Source organism: Callithrix jacchus, chromosome 14, assembly GCF_049354715.1.
Source record: "Callithrix jacchus isolate 240 chromosome 14, calJac240_pri, whole genome shotgun sequence".
Taxonomy (NCBI): Eukaryota; Metazoa; Chordata; class Mammalia; order Primates; family Cebidae; genus Callithrix; species Callithrix jacchus.
In genome coordinates, this window is record NC_133515.1 from 11,507,545 (window position 1) to 11,531,329 (window position 23,785).

At 42.9% G+C, this 23,785-nt stretch overlaps 1 long non-coding RNA gene across 1 annotated transcript; it reads right to left on the reverse strand.

Annotated features, from left to right (window-relative positions):
• Positions 1 to 5,237: 5,237 nt before the first annotated feature.
• On the reverse strand, positions 5,238 to 22,855 carry LOC144579138 (uncharacterized). Its single transcript, XR_013526050.1, has 3 exons — positions 22,591 to 22,855; positions 6,137 to 6,873; positions 5,238 to 5,359 (listed from the first exon to the last, which is right to left on the reverse strand). It is a non-coding gene; the product is annotated as an uncharacterized LOC144579138 (long non-coding RNA).
• Between the last annotated feature and the right edge of the window lie 930 nt (positions 22,856 to 23,785).

Below are 23,785 nucleotides of genomic sequence, written 5' to 3' on the forward strand. Positions count from 1 at the left end.
TCTCATTCTCTTTTTTCATTTTTCTTTAAAAATAAACTATGGAATTGTCTTATTTTTAGGATATAGGAAGCATTAGACAGAGGCGGCTTCCATGGAGAAGCAATAACAGGCTCCATTTTAACTTGAGACCATGGAAGTTTGGAAACTAATGACACTGTTGTTTGATTGCTGATTCCTGCTTAGCCCCAGATTAGGTGTGACACAAATGAAAATGCTCTCCAGCCACCACTGCTCCAACCAGTCACAGTTGGAGGGTGGAGTATACAGAAGAATTGTAGGGCAGTGGAACTCTGGGATGGGAGCCTGCATTCATTCCTTGACCATGAACTAAATGTGTGAGCTGGACTTGGGTTTCCTCTGTCATAAAATAGTTGGTTGAACCAGGTATAGTCAGCCATCTGTATCCACAGTTTCCAAATCCACATTCCATCCACTGTATATTGAAAATACTCAGAGAGGTTGGGCAGGGTAGCTCACACAGGTAATCCCAGCACTCTGGAAGGCCAAGGCACGTGGATTGAAGTCAGGAGTTCAAGACCAGCCTGGCCAACATGCTGAAACCCTGTCTCTACTAAAAACACACACAAAAAATTAGCTGGCATAATGGCACAGGCCTCTGAGCCTGTGATCCCAGCTACTTGGGAGGCTGAGGCAGGAGAATCGTTTGAACCTGGGAGGTGGAGGGTGCAGTGAGCCAAGATTACACCATTGAACTCCAGCCTGGGTGACAAAGCAAGACTCTATCTCAAAAAAGGAAAAAAAAAAAAAAAACCTATATGCACAGAGGACATATGAGTCCACAAGATGGGAGGCAGGTGGGGCCTCTGTATCCCCTTCAGGAGAAGCAGACACCGCTTGACCCTGGGTGAGGCTCACGAGTAGAAGAGAAGAGTTGGCAGAGGCTCCCTTCCCCCTCCATTCCCAGTCTTCCCTCCCTGCACTCACACAGGTAGCAGCAAACTGTGTGGTCCTGCTAAGACCATATGGAAATAGGTCACAAAACAACTAGGATTCCTCCATCTGCCCCAACAGCTCTGGCATGAGTTGAGTTGAATTGTCTCCCTCCAAATTGCTGTGTTGAAGTCCTAACCCCCAGGATCTCAGAATGTGGCCTTACTTGGAAATAGGGTTATTGCAGATGCAATCAGTTAAGATGAGATCGTACTGGTGCGGCCCCTAGTTGGTTCCTACGCCAATATGACTGGAGCCCTTATAGGAAGGGGAAGTGTACACACACACACACACACACACACACACACACACACACACAGGGAGGACATCGTGTAAAGATTACAGTTCTGCTGCCACAAGCCAAGGAACTACCAGAAATGAGGGAACACATCCTTCCCTAATGCCTTCAGAGGGAGCCTGGCTTTGCTGACACTGCGGTCTTCTGGGCTCCAGAACCATGAGTCCCATTGTTCATTCCCACAGTCCTAAGCCACCCAGTTTGTGGTGCTTTGCTACAGCAGCCCTGGGGTACTAATACCAACTCCAACCCATTTGGCTTGACTTCCTGTGAAAGCCAACATTTTTCTGTGGACAGAAGAAACTTCCAATACTGCAGGAAACACCACTGCTGACTGTTTAACCACTCTAAACCCCAATTTCCTCATCTGCACAAAAGTGAAGACAGAGCCTACTCGGTAGAGTGGATGTGAGGATAAATGTGACCTTGACCATAAAGCATCTAGCCTAGCCCCGGGCACATTGGAAGTTCTCAGTCAATGTTGGTGGTTTTTTTAGTCTTAGTTCACCTGTGGGTGTGGGTGTGCTCAGTTAGTGGTCAGGGCTGGGTGGAGCACCAGACACCAGGGTAAGGAACCGGGAGAAGCCAGATGATGAAGCTGAGGAGCTGCTGGAGCCTGCTAGTCCGGCCCCTTCAGGGGTCCCTGGCTCGTCTGCTTCCTCGCCTGCCTCTGCCTTGTCTTCATACCCCTCTCCTGCTGGCTGTTGTGCTGAAAAGGACAGGAATCTATGTGCATTGTAGTTCATAGCTATCCTATTGATGGGCAAAATGAGTTGTATCAAGCCACCTAATTGGTAGGACCCAGCTTATAATAATATTTGTTGAACAAGCAGATGAGTGAATGAGCAAATGAATGAATAAGTCTATCTCTTGACTCCATGAACTCAGACATCTGATCCCAGCAACCTGATGAAAAGTAGGATTGTCTTGGACCCCACTGCCCTCATTCAAATGGTAGCTGCTCCACCTTCCAACTCAGATTTGAGAGGTTTTAGCAGTTACATGAGAAGAAACCATGGGAAGAATGCTACCGAACTGAATCCTCTTGCCACCTGGACAGTTTCAAAAGCTCAGCATAACTTTCTGGGCTGACTTGCAGGCCCTCAAATGCTGGCTGGCTTTCCCCTCTCTCCCTCATGCCCTCATCAGCCTCACACCAGCCCACCTAGGGATTCACCACGCTGCCTGTCCACACATTCACTCTCTCAATGTAAATCTTGAGCGTCAGTCCCCATTGACCTCCCCTGTCTTTGCCACACCCGGAAGGGGCATAAAAAAAACAGGAGAATCTCTCCCTCCCTTCAGATCAGATTCACTTCAGTGGCTTTTCTTCTCCATGATGTCTTAAGTTAAACTTCCTAATTCCATATCCCTGCATACTCGGACTTCCAAGCCTGTTTGCTCCACCCTGGCTCACCTATAGCCCATGCACATCAACGGCACCTGCAGATTTCCTGCCTGTGTCCCTGCCCTGTAGTTCCAGAGCCCTACTCTGTTCTCTTATAATCGGACTCTCCCAATCCAGCTGCTTATGATTCCTGGGGCCCTCCTTGCCCCTGGGAAACTCAGGCTATTCTGTCTTCTTGGCATGATCCCTATTCTCCCCCAGTCTTGCTCTTCACTCATTTCAAACACCTGAAAAACATACCCTCTCCACTTCCCACTTCGATTCACACTTCATTCCATCCTGGCCTAGACTCCACTTGCAATAGACTCAGAAGCCTTTATTTATACAGAACCCAGAGCGCCAGCCCCTATTTTCCCATTAGGATTATCTGCATCTTCAGAAGAAGACACATTTTTACTGTTTTCAATTACTTCATGTCCTTTGTGATTAGTAGAAAAGAATCTAAATTGATCAGTGTACTCAGAGTATAGCCAGGACCAGTTAGTTATTCTGTCACTGGGATGGCAAATAAATTTCCACCTGCATGCCCACCCCAGTGGTTAACAAAGCTGCTGGAGTGCTGAGTGTTGGAGATTAGAAGAGTCTAGGTTCACATCGAGGCTCAGTGGAGAAGACTGCGACCCCTGGGTGACGCCCCTCAGGGCACAGGGGAGGGAGCTGGCCCCAGGTCACATGTTTGCCAGCCCCTGTCCACTAACTCTGTCTTCCTTTGTGAACTCACTTTAGGAAAGGGGGATTTTGTGGCTCTTACAGGTTGGAAGTTTCTGGGGTTGCCAGGGAAACATAAGAGTTGCTTAGCTGAAAATGATCTTTGTCTCTAATGTTGAACGTCCTCTTATCTGAGATCCAGGACTGGCTAGAAAAATGAGTGAAGCAGGGGGAAAAATGACAGACCCTGACCCCTGCAAGAGCCATCATTCACTCAGGAACTTTGAACACAGTAGCATTCTAGCAGAAATGAGCCTTGACAAGTCAGATTTTTTTTTTTTTAAAGATGCAGTTTCACTCTTGTTGCCTGGACTGAAGTGCAATGGCATGATCTCGGCTCACTGCAACCTCTGCCTCCTAGGTTCAAGTGATTCTCCCACGTCAGCCTCCTGGGTAGCTGGGATTACAGGCGCCTGCCACCATGCGCAGCTAATTTTTATGTTTTTAGTAGAAACAGCATTCCATCATGTTAGCCAGACTGGTCTCAAATTCCTGACATCAGGTGATCCACTTGCTTTGGCCTGATCAAAGTGTTGGGATTAAGGCATGAGCCACCACACCCAGCCAACAAGTCAGATTCTTTAAAGAGAAGTTGTCTCTAGACAGCAATCTGAACTGCCTACTCAGTCCAGATGGTAGGAAGGAAGGAAGGAAGGAAGGAAGGAAGGAAGGAAGGAAGGAAGGAAGGAAGGAAGGGAGGGGAGGGGCAGCAGCAAGAGGTTCTTTAAAGTGAGACCTTAAAGAAGTTAAGACTGACTTTTACTGTGTAGACCTCTTTTTCCTTTTTCTTCTTTGAGACAGGGTCTTGCTCTGTTGCCCAGGCTGGAGTGCAGTGGTGGATAATAGCTCACTGCAGCATTGAACTTCTGGGCTTAAGTGATCCTCCTGCCTTAACTTCCTGAATATCTAGGACTACAGGTGTACACCACCACACCTAGCTAATTTTTTTTAGTTTTATTTTTGTAGAGATGGGGGTCTCACTATGTTCGCCAGGCTGGTCTTGAGTACCTGGCCTCAAGCAATCCTTTGATTCTCCCTCTTCAGCCTCCCAAAGGGCTGGGATTATATGCATGAGCTGATGCTCCCTTGGTGATCTGCTTTTTTACGTAAATCTTAAATTCTTAAAACAGACTGTCAGGCTCCTCAGGTGGCTGTCATGCTTGAGTTCCTCCAGTGACCTTGGGCTACCTCTGGTCCAGCCCCAGCCCTCTTCCGCTGTGCCTTGACCTTGTCTCTTACCCTTGTCTCCTGCTGTCTGGAGGTCCTGGGCTATTCACTCCGAGCTTCAAGCCTTCCTTACCCTTGACTCTGGCTTACACACAGCCAGTGCTGTCCACAAGGAGAAAATCCCTATTGCTTTATCTCTATAAAAGTCGCTGCCCTCCAAAGAACTCTGCCAGCTCCTGGTTCCAGCATGAGTAGCTGGAGTTCTGTCATTGAGTATCCAGTGTCCACATTCTTACCCAAAATACTATTCTGGGAGGAGGGTGTGGAAACTCCTCTGGGGAAGGACAGTTGTTTCCTGTTTGGAAGGGGAGACAATTCCTCCATGTGATACTTTCTTTGCCATGTTATGAATGTCTCCTCACCCCATGGCACCCTCTCTCATAAAAGAGCCCTCATCCATCGCTTCCTGCCTAGTAGCCTGTATCTTACACTTGGAGGCATCATTTCACGCTCCCTGTTGCCATATCACTAGGAAATGGGTCCTGGTGGCGTCTGGAGGAGGAGGAGGAGTTAACCCATAAGAACTGGAGCAAGTGGGAAGAGAAAAAGGAGAGCTCTCCTTCCCAACCTTTTAAACTCTTAAATGGCAAGGAAGAATAAAGAAAGCTCTCCCTGTGGAAAACAGCTCTTCTCAAAGACCAAAATTTCTCTTTTCATTTGAGGGTTTTTAATAAAACACTAACAATAAATGGATCTCTTTAGTGATATTTAGGCAAATATCACACAATGCCTCCATTTCTTTTCTTTTTCCATTTTCAAATGAGGATCTGTAAAGAAAAAAAGGAAAAGTAAAAATTCCCCTAAACCTAAAGCAAAGAATTATATCAACATATTTATCAGAGACCAAGCTAATATCAAACATCTCTGTAAGCACACTCACATATCTGTAACATCTTGATTTGAACTAATTAAGAAAACTTTTGGTGCAGTGGCTCATGCCTTAAATCCCAGCACTTTGGGGGAACAGGGTGGGCGGATCACCTGAGGTCAGGAGTTCAAGAGCAGCCTGGCCAACATGGTGAAACCCCATTGCCACTAAAATTACAAAAATTAGCTGGGCGTGGTGGCACATGCCTGTAATCCCAGCTACTCAGGAAGCTGAGGTAGGAGAATCGTCTGAGCCCGGAGGTGGAGGCTGCAGTGAGTGGAAATCATGCCACTGCACTCCGGCTACAGCGTGAGACTCTGTCGCAAAAGAAAAAGAAAACTGTTAAGCAATTTCATTCCCCTCCAGCCCCACAACACCTCTATTTTGAAACAGCTATATATCGTCTCCACTTCAACTTTTTCTTTCTTTGAGTGGTGGCTCTTTATTTCTTAACCAATCGCGAGCATTTAACATTCTTCCATGGGCTGCATTATTCTGAGATCAGCTTGGGATCTCTGCAGGGAGACTGAGTGCCGATGCTGTCTGACACACCTGCCTCATGGGAATGGATTTTTTTCCTGCTTTGAACAACTCCTGAATAACCTAGAGTTGGAAGCTTGTCCTGGGGAAAGCAGATGACTACTCATTAGCAGAGATAAAAGAGAAGTTCTCCTACCTCCAGCTATCCCAGCAGCTGCCGAAAAGGCAGAATAGATTGACCTCCACCAGTCTTGTCCCAGAATTATATGTGCCCCTGCCATGGTTCTTGATGTCACTCCCCGCTTTGGTGAGGCCCTGTCCTGGAGGGTTGCCTCTGCTTAGTTTTATCAGTTGATCATAAACAAGTGGTAACTCCACTTCCAAGCACTGAAAAACAACTTCCTTTTCCAAATTTTTCAGTTGCTATTACCCAGGATGGAGTTTAAGAGGAAATGGTTAGAATGGTCCAGGTTTGTGCTCAAAGTTTGGGTACCAGTCTTGATGGGATGATGGCAGGGTCTGGCCTAGAGGAGTTATGGAAGGTGCATATTCTCACTTTTGAATGTGAGCAAACAGTGCTGCACTGGATGAACAGAAAGACATCACAAAACCAAAAATTTTAGAGATGAGTAGCAATTAGAATTCACAGTCATTCAGAATGTGTATGACTCCTCTTCTTTTGTTGAAAAGGAAGCTCTCAATCTTGGAACATTGCATTAGTAGGTCCCAGGAAGGAGGTGTGATAAAACCCAAAGGACAGACGTTAACTCTGCTTAGAGATAGCACTGAAAGCACTAAGCTAGTGCTAATTCATGCTGAAACACTTCCTGTTTAGACTTCAAAGGGGCTCAAGGACGGAGCAGCTGTGCCCTGGCAGCATCTCCTTTGATAACCAGACCTCTCGCCCCAGTGCACCAAGGGCAAGCCAACAACCTGTGTGCAGAGAAAAGGGAAAACATTGCTGATAAAATGCCTCCTGGACGACAGAGACTGAGGACAAATATGAAAGATCAATACCTGGGTTCTATCTGATACGGGATCAAAGAAGCCAGACAGTTTATACAAGAGCAAATACAATGAATCAATGCATAGCCGCAATTTTAGAAATGTAAATACACATTTTTATGATACTCTGAAGGACCTATAAAGCTAGCAAATAAGAATGTAAATATCCAGCCTGGTCAAATTCTAAGTCAGTTTGATCATTCAGGACAACAGTGTAGCAATATGTGTAGTAAAGAATCGTCAATGTGTTTTGTGACCTCTAGCCCAATACCCTACTTTGGGTAGGTATTTTCTCCTGTTTACACTGAAGAAAAAAATTATTTATTTACAATTGTAAGATAGGGATTCTCAGATGCTCAAGAATGGGGAATTGGTTATATAAATACAGACCCCCTGTAAACTGTTACCGGCAAGGATTCCATATGGGCCTGCAGCAACTTCAATTTTTGCCTCCTCAGAAGAAATAATTAAACTGAGGGGCATAAGGCAGAGTTAGAGACTGAGGCAAGTTTTAGAGCAGGAGTGAGAGTTTATTAAAAAGCTTTAGAACCGGAATGAAAGGAAGTAAATTACACTTGGAAGAGGGCTAAGCCAACAATTTGAGAGATTCACGTACACTGTTTGTCTTTGACTTGCGGTTTTACACCTTGGCATGTTTCCACCATCTTGCGTTCTTTCTCCCCGATTCTTCCCTTGGGGTGGGCTGTCTGCTTGCCCAATGGCCTGCCAGCACTTGGGAGGGGAGCATGAGCAGTGTGTTTGCTGGAGTTGTACACATGCTCACTTGAGGCATTCTTCCCTTCCCAGTTGAATGTCCCTAGGAGGTCAAATGCCAGTTAAGCTCTGCCATTTTGCCTCTTAATACACATGCTTGAGCCCACTTGCCCAGCTCCTGAGATCTTATTGGGAAGCTGCTGATCACCAGCTTCAGGTGTTTCTATTTATTGGGAGACTGCCTTTCCCTGGTGGTGGCTGCAACCAATTATTATTTTAGAGACAGTTAACAACCGCCTGATCATCCCCTGATGGTCTCCTGACATTCCTGGTGGGGGTTGGGAGACCCTCTCCTGCCCTGCTCATGTCTGACTAGCTACTTACTGTAACAACTCCTCTATGACACCTTAACCTAAAAGCATGGAGACCTATACCATTATTCTATACATGAGGACACTCAGGAGACTTTAAATCTATGATCGCAAATGGTTTTCACCTTATTAATTCCCTCGATTGGTAAGTGTGTCTGAAAAGAAATATAGCTTCAAATAGCCCAAGAAATAGAGGTCAACATCACTGTTTGCAATGTACCATAATGCTTTCTGCCAGTTTTCATGATTCATTGACTAAAACCCACTGACAAAATTGTTACATAACTTTTTTCAGATTTGGTGTATATTTTTCAAAGTAGTAGTTAAGAACTATTTTTACAAGTATTATGAGGTATTAACTAGGTAGATATTCAACTTTGTTTTATTTTATAAGATGATAACCTTTTTTACCTCCTAAAAGCAAGAAATAAATAATATACTAGCAATTATTAAGCTTTTGGCATTATCTACCTTTCATTACATGCATAGTAAATAATTGGTTATGCTGTTTCTGATTTAGAGATTCATTCCCCCCAAATTCTGCCTTTTATGTTTCATTAGTTATTAATATTGATAACATATTTCTGTTGTTGTAATCAATCATGTTCTAAAATTATAATTATAATAAAAACTCAATCTGGAAGAAAACTGAATACTTAGACAAAAAATTGTGAAGGAAATAGTGAGAAAAGAAGAACAAAATAATATTGACATACATTCAGCTATGCAAAACTGTTTACTGGTTAAACAATTTCTGGATCAAGGTAAATACCTTAGCATTTCCTGTTCTTTTCTTTTGAAAAGTTGCTTAAGACAAAGACAGCAAGTTGGAAGGAAAGAAGGGAGAGAGAGAGAGAGGATGCCTGTACTGAAATGATACAATTCCAGTTTCCATGCATTGACTTTATGTGGTAGGATAACCAATAAAACACTTCCATGCATAAATATGGTATGAGGACAAAAGCTATGGGAAAAGTGTGAGTTGGAAATACCAGTTCAAAAAGAAAAAACTACCTTAATTCATTTTTTAAATGAATGCTGGTGAATTTCGAATTATTATAGTTTTGAAATTCTATTGGAAACTTTTAAAAGAGTGACATAACAGTTCTAATTTGAGGTTTAACACTTTTTCGCATCTATCTAAACTTATGTAATAATTGTAAATATCAATTAAAATATACAACAAAGTGAAAAATTTCAAATTCCTTTTAGGAAGTATGTGAGAATAATCTTTGTAAACTACTAGTCTTCAAAGCTTGTCCTGTTAAAAATGTCTCACAAAAAGAATTCTCTTTCTTTTTGAGACTCTCACCCAGGCTGGAGTGCCTGGGGCACGATATCGGCTCACTGCAACCTCCACCACCCAGGTTCAAAAGATTCTCATGCCTCAGCCTCCTAACTGGCTGGGATTACAGGTGCCCGCCATCATGCCCAACTAATTTTTGTATTTTTGGTAGAGACAGGGTTTTGCCATTTTTCCCAGATTGGTCTCAAACTCTTGGTTTCAAGTGATCTGCCCACCTCAGCCTACCAAGGTGTTGAGATTACAGGTGTGAGCCACTACATCATGACAGGAGGGAAGAGAACAGGCTCAGAATATCACCTTCACTCTAAGAAAATGCATTGTCAGGCCAGGCACAGTGGCTCACGCCTGTAATCCTAGCACTTTGGGAGGTCGAGGCAGGTGGATCACCTTGAGTTCAGTAGTTAAAGACCAGCCTGGCCATCACTACTAAAAATACAAAAATTATCCAGGTATGGTGGTACATGCCTGTAATCCTAGCTACTCAGGAGGCTGAGGCAGGAGAATCACTTGAACCCGGGAGGTGGAGGTTGCAGTGAGCTGAGATCATGCCATTGCACTCCAGCCTGAGAGACAAGAGTGAAACTCCATTTCAAAAAAAAAAAAAGAAAGAAAATGCATTGTCTAACTAGCTTCCTAAATAAGGATGTCACTCCTTAAATAACAAAGTCTGAAGTAGTCTATGCTTGATTATCTGAGAGTTTACTTATCTAATTGCAGATTATCTGTATTATCCACACATATACGTGGCCACAGCAATTATCTCCTATTCTACATGTTCTTTTTATTACCATTGAGGCAAAATTCATAAAACATATAATTAACTGTTTTAAAGTATACAATTCAGTGGTATTTAGTATGCTCACCATGTTACACAACCACCAGCTCTAGCTAGTTTCAAAATGTTTTTGTCACCCCATCATAAGCCTCCCATACTTGTTAATCAATCATTCCCCTCTTTCCCTTATCCCCAATTGCCTGGTAATTTCTAATCTGCTTTCTGTCCCTATGGATTTGCCTGTTCTAGATCTTTTTGAGGATTTTTGTATCTATATTCATAAGAAATATTGGTCTGTAGTTTTCTTGTATCTTTGCCTGGCTTTGACATCAGGGTAATTTTCACCTCAGAAAATGTGTTAGAAACTGTTCCCACTTCTTCTATTTGTTTGGAAGAGTTTGAGAAGGATTAGCGTTAATTCTTTTTTAAATGTTTGCTAGAATTTACCAGTGAAGCCATCTGGTCCTAGGCTTTTGTTTGCTGGGAGATTTCAGATTACTGATTCAACCTCCTTACTTGTAACATGTTTGTTGATTTTTCTATGTCTTTTTGAGTCAGTTTCACTAATTTGCCTGTTCCCGGGTATTCATTCATTCCATCTAGATTATCTAATTTGTTGTCATACCACTGTTCAGAGTCCTTGCTTTTAATTCTTCTAATTTCCATAAGGTCAGTTGTAATGTCCTCGCTTTCATTTCTGATTTTAGTTATTTGTATCTTCTCTTCTTTTCTTTGTCTAGCTATAGGCTTGTCAATTGTATTAATCTTTTCAAGGAACCTGCTTTTGGTTTCATTGATTCTATTGTTTTTCCACTGTCTATTTCACTTATCTCTGTTCTAATCTCTGCTGCTGCTTCTCTACTTCTTTACCTCACCTCCCACATAAAAGGATTGCCATAGAAAAGGTGAAGATGTGTTTGTTAAATCTTCAGATCATTTCGTCTTACTTACTAGTCCTAAAACTAAGAAACTTAAGGAGGTACAAAGAGCTCCAATACCCTAAAGAAAACTTTCCTGAGACTTTTAGAAACATATGTCACATAATCAGCTAAATTAATCTTTCTTCTTGAAAGCGATAGAATTAGAAATTATTTTGCAATATAAAAATAATTTTTATATTGCAAAATATAAAATATAGTTTACAGACATAATCAAAGAAAAATGTCTGTAAACTATGACATGCAGGGAGTTTCCTTGTCCTTCTGCCCTCACAAGCACCTGTCAAACAGCCCCTATGCATGTATATATGTATGTAAGAGGGTCTTCAAAAAGTTCACAGAAGGCCAGGCATGGTGGCTCATGCCTGTAATCCCAGCACTTTGGGAGGCTGAGGCGGGTGGATTGCTTCAGCTCAGGAGTTTCAGACCAGCATGGGCAACATGACAAAACCCTGTTTTTGCAAAAAAATACAAAAAATTAGCTGGGTGTATTAGCGAATGCCTGTAGTGGCAGGAGGATCACTTAAACCCATGAAGTAGAGGCTGTAATGAGCCAAGATTGCACCACTACACTCTAGCCTGGCTGGCAAAGTGAAATACTGTGTGAAAAAAAAAATTTTTAATAGAAAACGCATATTATGAAAGAACTATTCATAAATTTCAAAAACTTTTTTGCACGAAAATAAGCTCATGCTTATTTACTAGCTTGTAATATCATGTCTGAAGAGGATCTAGTTTGTGGCCCTAAGAAGGATAAGACATCGATTTGGAACCAAGCCAAATGCCCATCAATAATAGACTGGATAAAGAAAATGGGGCACATATATACCATAGAATACTATGCAGCCATAAAAAAGGATGAGTTCATGTCCTTTGCAGGGACATGGATGAAGCTGGAAACCGTCATTCTCAGCACACTGACACAAGAACAGAAAACCAAACACCGCATGTTCTCATTCATAAGTGGGTGTTGAGCAATGAGAACACATGGACACAGGGAGGGGGATATCACACACTGGGGCCTGTTGGGGGGTGGGGGGAGCTAGGGGAGGAATAGCAGGGGGAGGGGGTATTGGGGAGGAATAACAGGAGAAATATCTAGTATAGGTGACAGGGGGATGGATGCATGGCATGTGTATACTTATGTAACAATCCTGCACGACCTGCACATGTACCCCAGAATTTAAAGTATAATAAAAAATGATAATAAAGAAAAGATCTCCTATCAGAGCAATATGATTTCTGCCAATATCGAAGCAAGAACAAACATCAAATTTACGGCAACACTTGGGTGGAAGAATAGTAGAACCACTAATGCTTTATGAAAAGCTTATGGTGATAATGCCCTGAAGAAATCAGCAGTTTCTGAATAACTGATTTAAAGAAGGAAGATGATATTGAGGATGAAGCCCACTGCAGCAGACAATCCACATCAATTTGTGAGGGGAAAATTCATCTTGTTTGTGCCTCAATTGAAGAGGACCAATGATTAACATCATTGAAGAGCAAGGGTGAGAAAACAACAGCCAACACCATAAACATCTCAATTGGTTCAGCTTACACAATTCGAACTGAAAATTAAACTTGAGCAAACTTTCCACTTGATAGGGGCCAAAACTGTTGTGCCCAAATCAGCTGCGGACAAGAGCAGAGCTTTCAGTGGAAATTTTAAACAAAAGAGATCAAGATCCTGAAACATTTCTTTGAAAAACTACAACAGGAGATGGAATGTGGCTTTACCAGCACAATCCCGAAGACAAAGTATAATCAAAGCACTGGCTACCAAGAGGTGGAAGTGTCCCAGTCAAAGCAACAGTGGACCAGTCAGGAGCAAAGGTTATGGCAACAGTTTGGAGGATGCTCAAGGTATTTTGCCTGTGGCTTTCTTGAGGCCAAAAGACAATAACATCTGCTTATTGTAAGAGTACTTTGACAAAGTTAGCTGGAGCCTTGGTAGAAAAATACTGGAGAAAGCTTCATTTGAGTGCCCATCTCCATCCTGACAATGCTCATTCTTCTTATCAAATGGGGATAATCTTTCGAGGGTTTTGATGGGAAATCAGTAGGCATCCACACTATGGTTCTAATTTGGACCCTTCTGACTTCTGTTTATTTCCTAATCTTAAAAAATCTTTCAGGGGCACTCATTTTTCTCCAGTTAATAATGTAAAAAAGATTGCATTGACATGCTTTGATTCCCAGGATCTCCAGTTCTCTAGGAATGGACTACATAGCTGGTATCATCACTTACAAAAGTGTCTTAGACTTGATGGACTATGACTTAGACTATGTTGTAAAATAAGCCCAGCATGGTGGCCCGCGCCTGTAATCCCAACTTCTCAGGAGGCTGAGGCAGGAGGATCACTTGAGCCCAGGAGTTCAAAAAAAGCCTGGCAACATATTGAGATGCTTTCTCAATTAATTAATTAATTAATTAAAAGTTTATATATTTTACTTTTTCTTTTAATTCCATTTTCCTACAGACTTTTTGAAGTTCCTTTATATATGAGGGTTCATATATATATATGTGTTTGTATGCATGTATGCACATGTGTATGTATGTATGTATGTAGTATATGTATGCATGATATATGTATATGTGTGTGCACATGTATGTGTTTGTAGTGTATATATGTATGCATGATTTTGCACTGCCCTAGACCCATGGTTCTGGTGAAGTCATCAAAGACCAGGAGTGAGAAAACAGTCCAGTCCTGTCTCTGCCATGGTCGTTGTGTAAGGTAGTTATAGCAGATGTCTCTGGGGTGCCAGCACAGCTCCCAACCTCTCTGCCCTTTGCTATGTGCTATTCTTTCTCATCCCCTAACCTCACATACCACCAAGTTTATATTATATGAGTCCCCTGCCCCCAGCAATGACTAATTCAACTGAGTTGGACAATTGTCCCAAACTGTATCAATCAGATTCCTTCCTCCCAAAACTTTGACTAGGGACTAAAAAGACCCAACCAGTTTCTTTGTGTGACTGGAATTGGAATATGCCTCTGGGTGCTCTCTAAGCAGCAGAGAGCCAGGGCCAAAAACACCAAGCAGACACCAAGAAATGTCAGGTGAAAATGTAAAGAGAGAATTCCCTGAGTTCTCCATGGCTTTCTATAGCATTATTTCCAGCCCAACTCCATCTTTCCCTTTGGACTTCATGGAATACCTCTGAATCTTTATAACAAATTCTATTTGTTTGCTTGAAATAAGTGGGATCGGCTGCTGCTTCTAACAAAGTATTCCTTGCTGTGCCACCTTGGACAAGTCACTTACCTTCATTTTCTATCCATTTCTTCGCCTCTGAAATAAGGAACTTTGGCCAGATAGCGTCCTACCTCTAAATTATATTAAATGGCACCTTCCTGAAGCCTGTCTCCCACATGAAGCTAGGGTTTTGCTTACCTGCAGCGGAGAGACTGGAATCTTTTACTGTGTGAGTCAGCTCTCTGGGAGTTGACGCTGAGGTAGAATCTCACTTCCTCCAGAGCATGCCAGCTAGAAAGACCTCATCTTTAGATACACCAAATAAGGGCTGCACTCACCAAAAGAAATGAAAGTCTCTGGTTGGGAGGAATCTTTGCAAACAGAATCTGGATAGAACATTTTTCTAGATGAGAATTTGGATCATGACCCTATAAACATAGAAACATTCTGGTCTCTATCTCCTCTCTACACTTTCAGTCAGTCCCATAAAAGTATATATTATATACTGAATTATAGACTTTTTAATATTATTAAGTATGGTTTTATGATCATAAATCTTGTCTTCCTAGATTAAATGTATTTCTTTTTTAAACATTTATTTATTTATTTGGAGAGAGAGCCTCACTCTGTCCAGGCTGCAGTGCAGTGGTGTGATCTCAGCTCACTGCAGCCTCCCCCTCCTGAGTTCAAGTGATTTTCCTACCTCAACCTCCTGAGTAGCTGGGACTACAGGCACATGCCACCACGCCCAGCTAATTTTTTTATTTTTAGTAGAGATAGGGTTTCACCATGTTGGCAAGGGTGGTCTCAATATTTTGACCTTATGATTCACCCTCCTTGGCCTCCCAAAGTACTGGGATTACCAGCATGAGCCACTGGGCCTGGCCTTAGATTAAATGTTTTTCAAAATTAAGGGCGAAAATATGTACATGCTGTTCTGAATCCCCATCTTATCCAAACCTATTTTTGGTATTTGGTAGATGCTTTTGAAAAATTAGTTTCATTCATCACTTAAATAAATAATTGCTTAAAGGTGCTCTTACTGATATCAAGATTCTTAAGAGGGGACAGATTCAGTGGCTCATACCTATAATCCAGCAGTTTGGGAGACCAAGGAGGGCAGATCACTTGAGCCCAGGAGTTCAAGACCAGCCTAGGCAACATGGCAAACCTCGTCTCTACCAAAAAAAAAAAAAAAATACAAAAATTAGCTGGGCATGGTGGCATGCACTTGTAAACCCAGATAATTAGGAGGCTGAGAGGTGGGAAGGTGGCTTGAGCCCAGGAGTTAGAGGTTGCAGTGAGCCATGATCATGACACTGCATTCTAGCCTGGGTGACTCAGTCAGACACAGTCTCAAAAACAAACAAGCAAAAAAAAAAAAAACACAAAAAAACAAGAAACAAGAAAAAGGCTCTTAAGAGGAGTGGCCGGGCACGGTAGCTCACGTCTATAATCCCAGCACTTTGGGAGGCCAAGGCAGGTGGATCACAAGGTCAAGAGATCGAGACCATCCTGGTCAACAAGGTGAAACCCCGTCTCTACTAAAAATACAAAAATTAGCTGGGCATGGTGGTTCACGCCTGTAGTCCCAGCTACTCGGGAGACTGCAGCAGGAGAATTGCTTGAACCCAGAAGGCGGAGGCTGCGGTGAGCCAAGATCGTGCTATTGCACTCCAGTCTGGGTAACAACAGCAAAACTCCGTCTCAAAAAAAAAAATAGGAGCAACTGCGGGGCACAGTGGCTTACACCTATAATCCCACCACCTTGGGAGGCCGAGGCAGGCAGCTCACCTGAGGTCAGGACTTCCAAACCAGCCTGACCAACATGGCAAAACCCCATCTCAACTAAAATACACAAATTAGCCAGGTGTGGTGACAGTCACCTGTAATCTCAGCTACTTGGGAGGCTGAGGTGGGAGAATCATTTGATCTCAGGAGATGGAGGTTGCAGTGAGCTGAGATCACACCACTGCACTCCAGCCTGGGAAACAAGAGTGAGACTCCATCTCAAAAAAAAAAAAAAATGCCGAGCCCACTGGCTCATGCCTGTAATCCCAGCACTTTGGAAGGCCAAGGCGGGTGGATCACAAGGTCAGGAATTCAAGACCAGCCTGGACAAGATGATGAAACCTTGTCTCTACTAAAAGTAGAAAAAAAATTAGCTGGACATGGTGGCAGTCGCTTATAATCCCAGCTAATCAGGAGGCTGAGGCAGAAAATTGCTTTAACCTGGGAGGCAGAGGTTGCAGTGAGCTGAGATCGCACCACTGCACTCCAGCCTGGGCAATAAAGTGAAACTCTGTCTCAAAAAAAAAAAGAAGAGGAACAATTGATTGAATAATTAATTAAATGGAAGAAATGAATGATGCCAAACATATTCATTGAGTTCATGCTAAGCACCAAAGTGCACCCACCTACCCCTCTCATGCACACAAGCTCAGCTCTCCAAAAGCAAGGAAGGAGGAAATAGAGGTCAGCTGTTCTCCCATTCCTACTGACAAAGGTTTGCTTATTGAATGTCACTTTGCACACAGTAGATATTATGTTAATCCGTGTCACTGGAGAAGTATATGGGATTAAATGTGGAAGCATTTTATTAGGGGAAATGCTTGTGTGAGAGAAAATAGGAGAGAAGCTGGAAAAGGCTGGGACAGTCATCAGATCATGATACAAGTCTGACTCTGAGTGAAGGAGAGGGAGGGAAGGTTGGGTGAAATTCTCCTGGGCTGCCACTCAGTAATAGGAAGGTTCAGCAGAGCCTGAGAAGTCCTGGGGCTCCAACAATAGCCCTGCCTTAGTGCTCCTGCCTTGCTCAGGCATTGACTGAGCAGCCCATGGGAGGCATGGCCTCGGCACAAGCTAATGATGAATTTCATAGTGGAGCAGATAAGGTCCTTGATCAGTTACACTTCCTGTAGCTGGTCATCTGCAAGGCATGACCACCACAGATGTTCAAATATTTGCTTCATTAAATTGGCAGTCTTACCTGAAAGAATCCACACTCCTCCTCTTTTCTTACCATATCCAATCTCACCATGACAGATAAGCTACAGATCCCAAGAGGTTAAGTGACTCCAGTCATTCAGTTTTATAGTCTGGCAAATTTCCATAATTTCAGCCCATTAGTAGGTTTCTAGGATCCACAATTTTTTCAGGCTCAGAGAGTTCAGATTACTTGACAAACACCTCATTTTAAAAATATAGTCCAAGATTTGTTCTGTAAAAAATATGGGTTAAAATAGAAGGGGAGTGTTGTGTGTGTGTGTGTGTGTGTGTGTGTGTGTCAGAAAGAAAGACATCTGACTGATTCAGAATTTGCTCCAGCTGAGTTTTGATTCTGAACATTTCAGTACTTACCCTCCTTTGATTAAAATGAAAAAGCAGAGATAATGCAGCCAAATCCATTTGATATCGAGTCATCAATAAAAAAATCTGTTTTATGATTTTTTTTCTCCTGACTTCAAGCAATTTGGCAAAATTGCAGTACAACTAGCCAAACACTCACTGACATCAAAACATCCTCAAGGTTAGGGCTGAGTAAAAACCACTGCTTTATGAAATTAAAAAAACAAAACTATCAACCCAAGCAAACAAAAATTAATCATTTTAATAGATAAAACATGCCATTTCGTGCCTCCTCTCTGGGTACACACAGCAGCAATATTTGAGCAGACCAGAATAGTAACATCAATTCTGTAGAATTAAAGGCTAAGAACTTGCACTGGCTTTGGATGATGTCATTTTCTTCTACTTTTATTTTTAGAAAACCTTATTTACATTACTCTGGAAGAGAAAATTAATCATATTAACATAGAGTTTTCTAGTACTTCTTAGACAATTAAACCAGACTCGCCAAATGGCTTGAGAAATAAGAAATTCAATATTATTGTGAACGACCTATGTTTGATTGGAAATAACCAGACTCAGTCTGTGTTGACACCTGACCGTCCTACACAACCATCGCCAGAAAAATAGATTTTGTTCAGGGAAAAGCCATTTGGCTAATTTCCTTACATCTTCATGTTCTAATCAAATTTGGTCAAACACAAAGGACACAAGAAGCCAAGCATTATTTAGATGTATTGTTTAGATTGGCTTTTTAAAAATGTTCTTTTCTTCAGCAGTCCACCTAAAAATAAAAGAAAACCTCTTCCCGATTTCTGTGATTCCTATCAGCATTTTTTTCTTGAACTTTTCTTTATTCTGGTTCTTCTAACATCCACTGACTAATATGTGCCTATCATTCTGTTAGTGTCTGTGGAGGGCATACAAGACAGAAAATGTATTTTTATTCTCACAAGGCTTTTATTTTAGTTGGAGAAATAAGACATCTGCATATATACCTACAACACATAACCATACACAATCAGTAAAAGATAAGTTTAAGGTGGTGAGATAGGAATGTTGGCCTTGATTGTGGGGTGGCATTTGAAGTAGAGATTGTGAAAGATGTGTCAGCCAAAAAAAGCAAAGAATATACCAGAAAATGAGAAAACTGTGAGGAGAGACAAGGAAGAAGGAAAATAGAAAGCATGCTCTTGGCTGGGCGCCGTGTCTCAAGCCTGTAATCTCAACACTTTGGGAGGCCAAAGTGGGTGGATCGCTTTCGGGCAGGAGTTCAAGACCAGACTGGGCGAAATGGTGAAACCCTATCTCTACCAAAAATACAAATATTAGGCAGGTGTGGTGGTGCACACCTGTGGTCCCAGCTACTGAGGAGGCTGAGGTGGGAGGATCACCTGAGTCCAGGAGGTCAAGGCTGCAGTGAGCTGTGATCATGCCACTGCACTCACTCCAGCCTGGGTGACAGAGTGAGACTCTGTCTCAAGAGAGAAAAAAAGAGAAAGAAGGAAGGAAAGAAGGAGGGAGGGAGAGAGAGAGGGAGGGAGAAAAGGAGGGAGGGGAAGGGAAGGAAAGGAAAGGATAGGAAAGGAAGGAAGGGAATGAAAAAAGGAAGGAAGGGAAGGAAGAAAGGAAAGGAAAGGAATAAGGAAAGAAAAAAGAGAAAGAAAGAAAGAGGAAGGAAGGAAGGAAGGAAGAAAAGAAAGAAAGAAAGAAAGAAAGAAAGAAAGAAAGAAAGAAAGGGAAAGAAAGAAAGAAGCTAGCTCTGTTTTGTTGAAGGCAACGCGCATTTAGGGGTGCAATGCGATATCAAACTGAAAAGGGAGAAGAGCCCAGTACCAGGGAGGGCATCCGGTTGTATTAGGTAGGCAACAGAAACCACTAAAGCTTCTAACTGAGGAGGAACAAACACATTTTTGGAAGATATGAGCCTGGTGGTGGTGACATGCAGATTCCTGAAAGAGGCCAAAACAAGAGGCCAGAAACCAGGAGGGTCTCACGGGAATCAGAGCCTAAAGTGAATGGCCAGGTTAGGATTGTGGCAATGGGAATGGAAAAGTGGGGTCAAAAGGAAGAGCCACTCAAAATGAAGACTGGACAGGATGTGACCCCTCAAACGATGAGGATGACAAGAGAGATGAAGACCCCATTCCGAGCCTGGGTGATGGGAAGTGGCTGCAACCAGTGAAAATAACAATAAGAAAGAGAGGGACGCTGGCACGGACGGAAGGCTGTAGAGGAAAAGCAAAGATTCCAAGTTTCGCCTCACTCATGTAGAATTTGCAGTGTGAACAATTCATCCGCGCAGTCACTTGGCAGGAATAGGGGTGAGAATTCAGGACAGAAGGTATAGGAATCTGGGAGTAATAAGAGAAAGGCAGAGGTTGATTCCATGGGTACGTATAAGCCCATGAGAAGGATGTGACATGCAGAGAGGAGAGGTGCATCAGGGGAGCAAAAGGGGATCAGAAAACAGAGTTCAAGCCAGAATTTGGGAAGTCTGTCTTCCCTTGTAAGGCACCGTCCTGTAATGTCTTTGGGGTGCAGTGTAGTATGGTTGCCCACCCTGTTCCACCCTCCCTCTCAGCATCCACACCTCTGGGTCTCCTGCGCTTCCTCAGCAGGATCCACCTGGGTGGGTGAGGACGATGCACAGATGGCTCCAGTCTTCTCTCTGGGCTGCCCCAGATGTATCCACACAACCACTCATACACAAGTTTCTAGAGCATGGCAACATCTTTATCAAGGTTTTGGGGATACCTGGAAGAAATTATAATGTAGGAAAGAAGAAAACTGAAGCCCACATGCTAAATATAAATATTTTATCCCAGAGTCCAGAAGAAGAGGAGAAATGCCAGCGTTTTCACAAGGCAGACTCAACTTTCCAGCCTTGCTTTCATGACTTGAGGCCCATTCTTCTCTTCCCCTCCTTAAGAAAATCCCGTCTGATTATTTTTTTATTTTTGGTGTGTCAATCTCCACATCCCTCTTCTGCACCCAGTGGGTGCTCTCACATGGAGCCACATCATCACTCCACACAGGCATGCGATCCAGGGAACACAGTAAATACCAGGACATTTCCCAGCATGTGAGTTAATCCCCTCAGAGCCCCAACGCAGGCGGCTTCACAAGCACAGTGCCGAGGCCTCTCCCATGCGGGTTCGATCCCTGCCCAATTGTCTCCATGGTGGGAGGTGAGGGTAGCCTCTAAATTGTCCCACATATACCGGAAAACACAACCTCACACACCCCTTTCAAGGACAAACAGTCATTCTCAGAAACAGTGGTCTAAATACACATTAAAGGAAGAGAAACATTTTCCTGAAGGCAATATAACCTGCAAAATATTTCCCAGCCTATCACTGAAAGAGCTTTTTATACTTTGAGGCAGAACCATCTGTTTCTCTTTTTCCCCCATTCCCTGCTCTGGGACATGCCTAGGGCCCAGCTGTGAGATGGATGCTTGGCTTTGCAACAACAGAACCATCCATGCGCCCAAAGACCCTGCAGCAATTCTGCAATTATACTTGTTTGATGAGGAATGTGACAAGAGAAGCCCACTGAAGTGGGAGAGACATATGGAATGAAAGGTAGAGGGCTGAGGAAAACAGAACTACAATTTAGGCCAAGGGAAAGAAGAGATGTAGGGAATAGTAGGTCAGTTTCATGAGCTCCAGTGAAATCAACATAGAAGAGTAACCCCCCCGAAATTGAATTTCCAACCTAGATGTTATTGGTGACGATCTACAAAGATGATTCAATAGAATGAGGGTGGGGGTGGAGCAGAAAACACGGGTTTCCTTTTCAAAAGAAGATAACAATGAGGAAAAAAAAAGATGAGATGACAGACCAAGACGGCAGGAGATGTGGGATAAGGTTTCCTGAGGTGAGAAATACCTGGGAATATTTGTAAGCACAATGGAAAATCTAGGGATAAGGAGAGATTAAAGCTTGTCTCTAGTTGATGAACAGCAGTGTGACATGGGAACTGGGGGAGGTGGGACATAGAAAGTTGAGGCCCTGTAAACAGTGCATTTTTATTATTTATTTATTTATTTATTTTGAGATGGAGTTTTGCTCTGTTGCCCAGGCTGGACTGCAGTGGCATGATCTGAACTCACTGCAACCTCCGCCTCCTGGATTCAAGTTATTTTCCTGCCTCAGCCTCCCTAGCAGCTGGGATTACAGGTGCATACCACCATGCCCAGCTACTTTTTGTATTTTTATTAGAGATGGGGTTTCACTATATTGACCAGGCTGGTCTTGAACTCCTGACCTCAGGTGATCCGCCCACGTCGGCCTCCCAAAGTGCTGGAAATTACAGGAGTAAGCCACCACGCCCCTGGCATTTTTAGAAAGAAAGTACACAAATAGGCTGGGCACGGTGGCTCACGCCTGTAAGCTTAGCACTTTGGGAGGCTTAGGCAGGCGAATCATGAAGTCAGGAAATCTAGTCCATCCTGGCCAACATGGTGAAACATTGTGTCTCCTAAAAATACAAAAATTGGTTGGGCGTGATGGCACGTTCCTGTAATTCCAGCTACCCGGGAGGCTGAGGCAGGAAAATCGCTTGAACCAGGGAGTTGGAGGTTGCAGTGAGCCGAGATCACACCACTGTACTCCAGCCTGGCGACACAGTGAGACTCCGTCTCAAAAAAAAAAGGGGGGGGTGGGGGAAGAAAGTACACAAATAGATAGAAAGATACAAAAACAATCAAACAAGAGACTGCAACAATACTGAGGCAGAGAGGCGGGTGCAGGGGAAGGTTGGCTTCCTCCATGAGGCAAAAGCTAGGCCAGGTGTTGAGCCTGAAGAACTGAGTGGTAGATGGAACACCGCAGTGAACGATGCCACAGCTCCTGTGTGGAATTCGAAAGGCAGCAACAGAAAGGTGGGGGAGGGAACACCAGACCTCCTTTTCCAACAACTTAGACCACCCCTCCCAATGTGCACACTCAAAAAGCCAAACGAAAGGGAAGCGGCAGCTACCTGATGACGGCTAAAAGCCATGAGAAATCCCCAGCGGACTTCGGAAGAGAATCCCCCAGAGACGTGAGCGTGGGTGCAGAGTCCTTTCCCCTCGAGAGTGTTTGCCAGTTCCCGTGGAGGCATCTGGGCAGTGCTTCTGACAGCCTTAAGGGGCTGGGAGAAGACACGGTTTTGATTTTTACAAAGTCCGGTTAATTTTTCTAATAGCAGTAGAGCCACCCCTGTCTTTCGCTAGTTGCATGGACTTGGAAATTTCCATCCTTTCACTTTCAGCCTGTTTGTGTTGGAAGCTCCTACATCGCTGGGGGATGTAGGCAGCAGCTCTGGAAAACAATTTGGTTGCTCCTAAAAAGCCATATGCCCCAGCAATCCTGCTCCTAGGTATATACCCCAGAGAATTGAAAAGAGACTCAAACAGATACTTGTTCATGAATGTACATAGCGGCATTATCCATATTAGCCCAGATGGAAACAACCCAACTGTCATTAGCAAAGGAATGGATATATTAGTCAGTGTTCTCCAGAAAAACAGACCTTTGTACATGTTGAGTGTGTGCATAAATTAGCCATTACAATGGGTAAATGAAACATCATATATATGTTTTGTTCAGAAGAAATGAAGTTCTGAATCATGCTACAACATAGATGAACCTTGAAAACATTATGCTAATTGATATAAACCAGACAAAAAAGACAAATATTGTATGATTCTACTTAAGAGAAATATCTAGGATAGGCAAATTCATAGAAAATAGATTAGAGGTTATGTGGTGCCAGGCAGGGGGGAAATGGAGGGGGTTAAAGCTTAATGGCTAGAAAGTTTTCATTTGGAGTAATAAAAACATTTTGGAGCTAGGTAATAATGATGGCATGTACATAAATAATGATATTGAATTTGTACACTTAAAAATTATCAAAATGTACAAAAAGCCTCATAAGTTTTATGTTACATGTATTTTACCACAATAAAAAAATTAACATACCTGATCATGTAACTACAGAGAAAAACCACATCATCTTCTCAATAGATGTAGAAAAGTCATTTGATAAAATTTAAAATTCATTTATGAAAAATAATTTTAACAACCTAAAAACCAGCCAAGTGCAGTGGCTCATGCCTGTAATCCTAGCACTTTGGGAGAAAGTTAATGATCCTGAGGCAGGGGAAGCTCTTTAGGTCAGGAATTCAAGACCA